Source organism: Arachis duranensis, chromosome 5 (genome assembly GCF_000817695.3).
Source record: "Arachis duranensis cultivar V14167 chromosome 5, aradu.V14167.gnm2.J7QH, whole genome shotgun sequence".
In the NCBI taxonomy this organism is placed as follows: domain Eukaryota; kingdom Viridiplantae; phylum Streptophyta; class Magnoliopsida; order Fabales; family Fabaceae; genus Arachis; species Arachis duranensis.
Genome location: NC_029776.3, coordinates 6,600,092 through 6,607,035, shown reverse-complemented (window position 1 = coordinate 6,607,035; position 6,944 = coordinate 6,600,092). Strand labels below are relative to the sequence as shown.

Here is a 6,944-nt window from a genome sequence, read left to right as displayed (position 1 = left end):
CTCATAGCAGTCACGGGGGGTGGATAAAGTTGCCGTCTGCTTGCCATACCCACCACTAGACAAATCATCCAATCAAGTCAAATTTCGGATCACGTGATTGAATGCCTTACAAGGAAAATTGTAAATCCTTTAGTTGGTACAAATGTTGCTGAAAATTGTTGTTTTCTTTTCAGGTTTTTTTTTTTTGGAAATTTTAATATATACAATTTCAAGACTCTTTATTTAGAAAATATTTTCTTAAAATGAGAAAAATTATAAATGATAAAATAAAAATTTAATCATTATTGAATTTATAACTTTATCATATGTATATTTTATTATCTGAATTAAATAGTGATTATTTTTTCACTTTTCATTTTAGTAACTTTTTCAGGTTATGGAAAAAGCTGAGTCTTCTAGTTATATATATATATATATATATATATATACTTTTTTCATTTTTTTAACAAAGATTTCTAAGATTGAGATTGGATTAAGTATTTTTAAATTTCATAGAATTTTAAATGTATGTAAATTCAAATGTTTCAATTGAGTTATTGTTAATTATAAAATCTTTTATTTAAATGAAGTAACTATATTACTTGGAAATATAAAATTCTTTACATGGGTAAGGTAATTAAATTATCTCTAATAGTTTGGTTTTTCCTATTTAATATAGTTGTCTTTCTTCTTTATTAATTTTAACTGAGATGAAGAAGAGGACCTGAGGAGGAATTAAAAAAAACTCCTCTATTACGGTCGGGAACTAAAACCTCCTATTTTTAACTAATTTTTTTTTATGAAAATTCTTTGATTGTAACTAAAAAAAATATTTGAAATTTTTTTTTTAAGTAAACAACACAACAAGGCAAAACAACAAAGTACAAAATATAACGTACAGATAAATGTCTTACAAAATAAAAGTAAGCAATTCAATTTATAGTCATCTCTGATATTGTCATCAACAATCATTGGGTTTAACATCATTTTACTTTGTGTAACTCATAAACGACCTTTCAATAACATCCACTACTCCTGCTTCTTAACTTCTGAATATTCTGTTATTTCTTTCCATACATGTATTTCAGATAACAAAAAAATCCGACTAGCCACCTTTTCCTTTCTTCCTTTCTTGTAGGCACTCTTGACCAACTCTTAAAATATTGATTAATTAACCCTAGAATAGTCCATAATCTGTCATAGACAATCAACCACGCACACTATACCTGCCAAGTAAACTCACAACCAATAAATAAATGGTAAATAATCTCAACATCCTTTTTACATAACACACATATATTATCATTCATATCAATAACGCTTAACCTACATAATCTCTCCTTAATATTAACCCTACCAATTAATACAAATCAAGTAAATAACTCAATCCGTGGTGGTAATAAACTCCTCCAAATATATAGAACTAGTAAAATTGTAGCTAGTAATATCATTTGGGAGAATTTTCGCCTGCAAAACCTGCACAAATAAGTTAGTAGAATAATAGCCTGGTTTATCAAATTTTCATACAAGACGGTCCTCTCCCTCAGTCGCTAATTTGACTGACTGTAGAATCACATGAAGTTAGTTAACTAGTTTCAACTCCCATTGAAATAGTTCCTTCCTCTACTGGAAATTTCATATCCACTCTAACTCATCCCAAAACCCACAATCCCCTATAATAGATCCGTTTTGGTTTGAGACCGAGAAAAGTCTTGGAAAAGAGTCTTTCAACACACCACCTGGTAACCAATTGTCCTCCCAGAACTGGATACTTCAACCATTTCTAACCTCCAAAGATAGTTCGAGGATCGTTTTATCTCTCATCTCTTGCTCCTTAATCTGTAACTGATAAATATTCTTCTATAAACCCTCTATTGTAGGTAAAGGCTGGTGAAAAAGCAATACACCAGGATTTAAGCTATTGGGGTCCTTATGTGCATCCGGTATACATGCAGGAGGCTGTGTTCAAGGTGTATGAAGCGAAGTTCCCACCAATACTAGACAAGATGCTTTGGTCGGAGTGGCATGGGACATGACTGCGTCCTAATCTAGCCATACGCAGGAAGGTTACTAGCAAACCTGTTTCCACTAGATTTCATAATGAGATGGATGAGGGTGAGCGCTAAGAGAAGAGGTGTAGTCTATGCAGAAAAATCGGGCATACCCAGAGAGGATGTCCAAACCAGCCTATAGATGAGGCATAGCTTACTGTCGCCACTTTATTTGTTGTTATTTGCGATTGTTGTTTGTGTAGTTCTTTTGATTGTTCACTTTGTTCTTTGTTTACTTTGGTTATTTTGAAACTGAATGTTAGGTGATATGTGTTTACTTTGATTATTTTGTACTCGAATGGTAGGTTCTTTGTTTACGTGTTCATATTGTACTTGAATTCTAAATTTAAAATACAACAGCATAACACATTTACATAAAATATCCATACAAAGAACATAAAAGATGTCTCACAAACTAAATAACAGAGATAGCACAAGTTACATCAACGATGCATGCAAACATAAATAGTGTTAGCAAAATACAACTTTAACATATGAAATAACATAGAGTAATAGTATAACAATATCATCGGTGCTGATCACCTGGGTAATGCAGGCAACAGTGACGGATCCAGAAAATTTTGTCCTTGAGGGCAAAATATATATAATATAATAATAATTTTTATAATTGTACTATGATATTATAAAATATGATTACTCCTAAAATTATTTAACTAACAAATTAAAACAATAAAATAATAATTTAAAATAATAACAAATAATTTAAAATTCTATTCTTCTGGGTTTCATGTTTTGAAAAGATTAAATAATCTTTTCATTATCAATACAATCAAATGTCTCTCTTTCTATATATGTGACTAAACACTCATTTAAAAATTCATCTTCCATACAGTTACGAAGCCGGCTCTTTATGATATTCATAGCAGAAAAAGTCCTTTTAGCTGATGTAGTTGCTACAGGCAAAACTAAAGCTAACTTCAAAAGAAGAAACACTAATGGATAAATAATATTTTTTCGAGTCTCAACCAATTTCTCAGAAAGAGCACTAATCTCCTTTAAGTTTGAGAATTGATCATCAGAATGCACATCTAATATGAAGTTCTCAAGTTGACTATCAAGTGCCAAAAGTTGAGTGGAAGAAAATTCTAATGGATAGAATTGAGCTAATTGGATCAACTTCTCTTTATCAAATGCAAAAATGAGTGCCTTAGATTCAAACAAGCTATACAAAGAAGCAATTCAGTATTCACCTCTGTAAAACAATTGTTGAGTTCTTGAAGTTGTCTATCAACTACTTGATAGAATATCTCAACTTGAAAATGTTGCAAATTTGAGATCTTTTGAGCTTTGCGTCTTGATCTTCCTTGTGACACAAATATATCATCCATTTTTGGAATAGTAATATTATGTTTGTCACAAAACGAAACTTCATCAAGTAAAAGAGACCAACCATCATCTCTTATATTTTGCAACCATTGCTTAGACACTTTAACCAATGCCATAGCATTTACAATGTCTTGATCATTCTTTTGTAACGCTTGAGATAACTCATTAGTAACTCCCAATATATTTTTCACCAAGTGCAAGTTAAAAATGAATTTAAAGGATTGAATGACATTCAATAAATGCCATGCTTCATCTCTTTGTTCTGAATTATTTCCATCTTCCTCAACATATTTAAGAACATTGACCACGAAAGGAAACAAAGAAATTAATCTAAGTATAGTTCCATAGTATGAACCCTATCTAGTGTCTCCAGCTCTCTTTAAAGCCATTTCTTGATTCAAACCACGTCCACTAGAAAATTTTTTACTTTGTAATGCTTCAATTGTCTTGACCATCTGACTATCACGAAGCATATCTCTTTATTTACACGAAGCTCCAACAACATTGCATAAATTGGTTAACAAATTAAAAAGCAAAGCGATTTCAACTTGTTTTTTTGCAACCATTACAAGAGTTAACTGAAGTTGGTAGGCAAAGTAACGTACATAGAAAGCATAAGAATTTTCTTTCAATATCAAAGTTTTCAAATCATTAAATTCTCCATGCATATTACTTGCACTATCATATCCTTGTCCACGTATTCTTGATAAACTTAAATTATATGTTTCTAATAATGACTCCAATGCTAATTTTAGAGATCAAGCATTGGTATTAGAAACATGAACAAGACCAAGAAAATGCCCCCTAACTTGCCCTTCTTTGTTCACATACCTTAAATAAACTGACATTTGCTCCTTAATAGAAATGTTGCGGTCTTCATCAATCAAAACAGCAAACAATTCATCCCCAAGATCATTAACAATAACTTTTGTCGTTTCACTTGCTACAGCTCTTACAATATCTTTTTGAATTGAGGGTGCTCTTAGTTTAATATTTCCACGAGCATTTTTGAAAGTATGGTCAATCTCTTCATTATGTTGCGCAAGAAAGTTTAGAAGTTCCAAAAGATTTTATTGATTAACAGAATCATCCGTCTCATCATTACCACGAAAAGTCAATCCTTGTCACAAAAGAAATATAATACAATGAATTGTGGCTGTCAAGTGAATTTGATAATTCTTTTTAGCTTGCTCAGATTGTTTTTTAATAGCAATACTAATGTGTTGTTTTGACTTCATAAGTGCTTCACATTTTCTCCAAACTTGATTATGAGCATTATCATGAATCCTAACATGAGTTTGTAGTCTCTCTTTTTTTTTTCAATTTGTAAAGCCATTAGTTACAAAAGCATCACCACCTTCAGTCTCATGTTTCATAAAATAACAACAAAGACAAAATAGCATCTTTTGATATACTATACTCTAGTTGCCATAGTCATCAAACCAATTCGGATTAACTCTTCGAAAAGAACCACAAGTAGTTTGCGGAAAATCATGAGTCCTTGTTTGGCAAGGACCTTTTTGCAAATATGCACACCTAACTTTGTCTCTGTCATTCGGATGATAACTTAAAATCTTTGGTCGTTGTCTTGGATCTACTATAAGACTCTCTACTTCGAATTCTAAAAACCTCATTTTGTTAGAAGAGGTCGACAAATTGTTTTGGGATCCAACCTCCAACAATGACGTTCTTTTGAAATATTTCTCCATTACTAATAGGATAAAATTATAAAACCTAAGTTAATTGACTAATATAAATAATTCACAATTCTATACAAATTTAAAAATACAGTATAAAATTATAAATACAAAAATTGACAAACATGTGTCATTCAAATTGATTTCCAAATTCCAACGGCAACAACTAATGAACTAAATAACTAATAATATCCTAAATTCCTAACTTAAAATAAGTCAATACACAAAACAATGAACAAACAGATTAAGAAAACCAAAAGCAATTACATAGACAGAACTAAACTGCAGAAGCAGAACCCAAGAGGCAATTAACCAAAAACCAATTAACAAATAACAATGATTCATGAATGTATTATGTATGTAATGTACCAAGAGGCAAGACCGCAAGAGTGAAGAGTCCAAGACTAAACTGCAGAACCCTGAACTCCACGAGGCAGAACCCAATAGTCGTGCGGCACCCAGCGACAGAACCAGTGGCACCCTGAACTGCTGAAGATAGAACCAGATGGCACCGAAAGAACAAGAAGACAAAACCAGACAAATGATGAGTATTGAAGCTGTGAAGATCGAGGAAGAAGAAGAAGACAGAACCAGTCAACCAGATGCTGAAGGAACGGGAAGACAGAACCAGACGAGGATTGAAGCTGTGAAGACCGAGGAAGAAGAAGAACGCAGACGCTAAAGGAACGCAGCGGCAGAATGTAGACCCAGACGCAGGCACTTGGCGATGCAAGGAGAAACTGACAGAGACGACATGGGAGAAAGGCTGAACGGAACAGCGACAGAGAAACTGGCAGAGTGCCAGCAGCCAGCTGACGACAATAACTCTGGAGGATTGGAGTTTGGAAGATAAGGTTGGAGGCTAGAGCAGAGGAACAAAATTAAAAAGGGGTAGAAGGAGAAGGGTTAGGGATTTTGAGGGTGGGGTCAAAATTAATTGGGTAGTGGGGGCAAATTAAATATTTCACTAACATTTACTCTTTAATTTTTTCAATTTCACTGGGGGCAGTTTCCCCCACTACATATTGAGTACATTCGTCCCTGGCAGGTGATGTCCAGTGCCACATCGTAGAGGCTGTGAGGTCTGCTAGGATGTAGGTCCGGAGGAGGCTGTGGGTGAGGAGAGGGATTTTGTGACTGAGGTGGTGGCTGTTGTGGTAGTGGATGATGAGCGACAAACTAACTGTTCGAGTATGGCATTGTAGCATATGGATGGGGATGATGCTGAGGCTGACTAAGTAGAGGACACTGTCGTGGTGGCATCGGCTGGGATACTGCCATCAAGAGACCATAGTCTACAAATGGTGGTGTCGCATACTGTGCACTGGGTTGGACATGTGCGTCATATGAGGTGCTAGACCCGATGAAGTGTATGGTACCCAAATTGTGCTAGACAAAAGAGTAGACGACTGCTAATGAACAAGCCCTATGCTCTGCTTCTTGCCCGTGTGGAACTGGTCCGCAAGACGTTGCATCGTGTGCTAGTCGGTGGTATGAATCTAGAATGCCTCCTCGACCATTGATGCCTCATGAAGACTACTAGATGCCCCAAGGTCATACAATCCAGGATGGGTAGTATCCCAATCGTCCCTGCCTGCCTGTGAATGTAAACTCGATGGTGTAGGTGGTGGTGGAGGTGGAAGAAAGAGGGATGTGGTGGAGGCAGTGAGTCATCTTGGTCGCCTGGTATATCACCGTGCTCCTCTTGTTAGTGATACTCAGCCTCCTTCTCAAACTCCACGTTCAAGTGCTCCCTACGAGGCCTGACCCTATCCCTCTGTGCACTTCCGCACTCTCTAGCACCCCTCTCTCTCCTGCTAGGCCTCCAGGTGTCCTCTCGAACCTCCCTGGCACGCCGATGACAGTCAGG

At 35.2% G+C, this 6,944-nt stretch overlaps 1 pseudogene; it reads right to left on the bottom strand.

Moving 5' to 3' along the window:
- Positions 1-3,856: 3,856 nt before the first annotated feature.
- Positions 3,857-5,011, bottom strand: LOC127747562 (uncharacterized; annotated as a pseudogene).
- Positions 5,012-6,944: the final 1,933 nt, after the last annotated feature.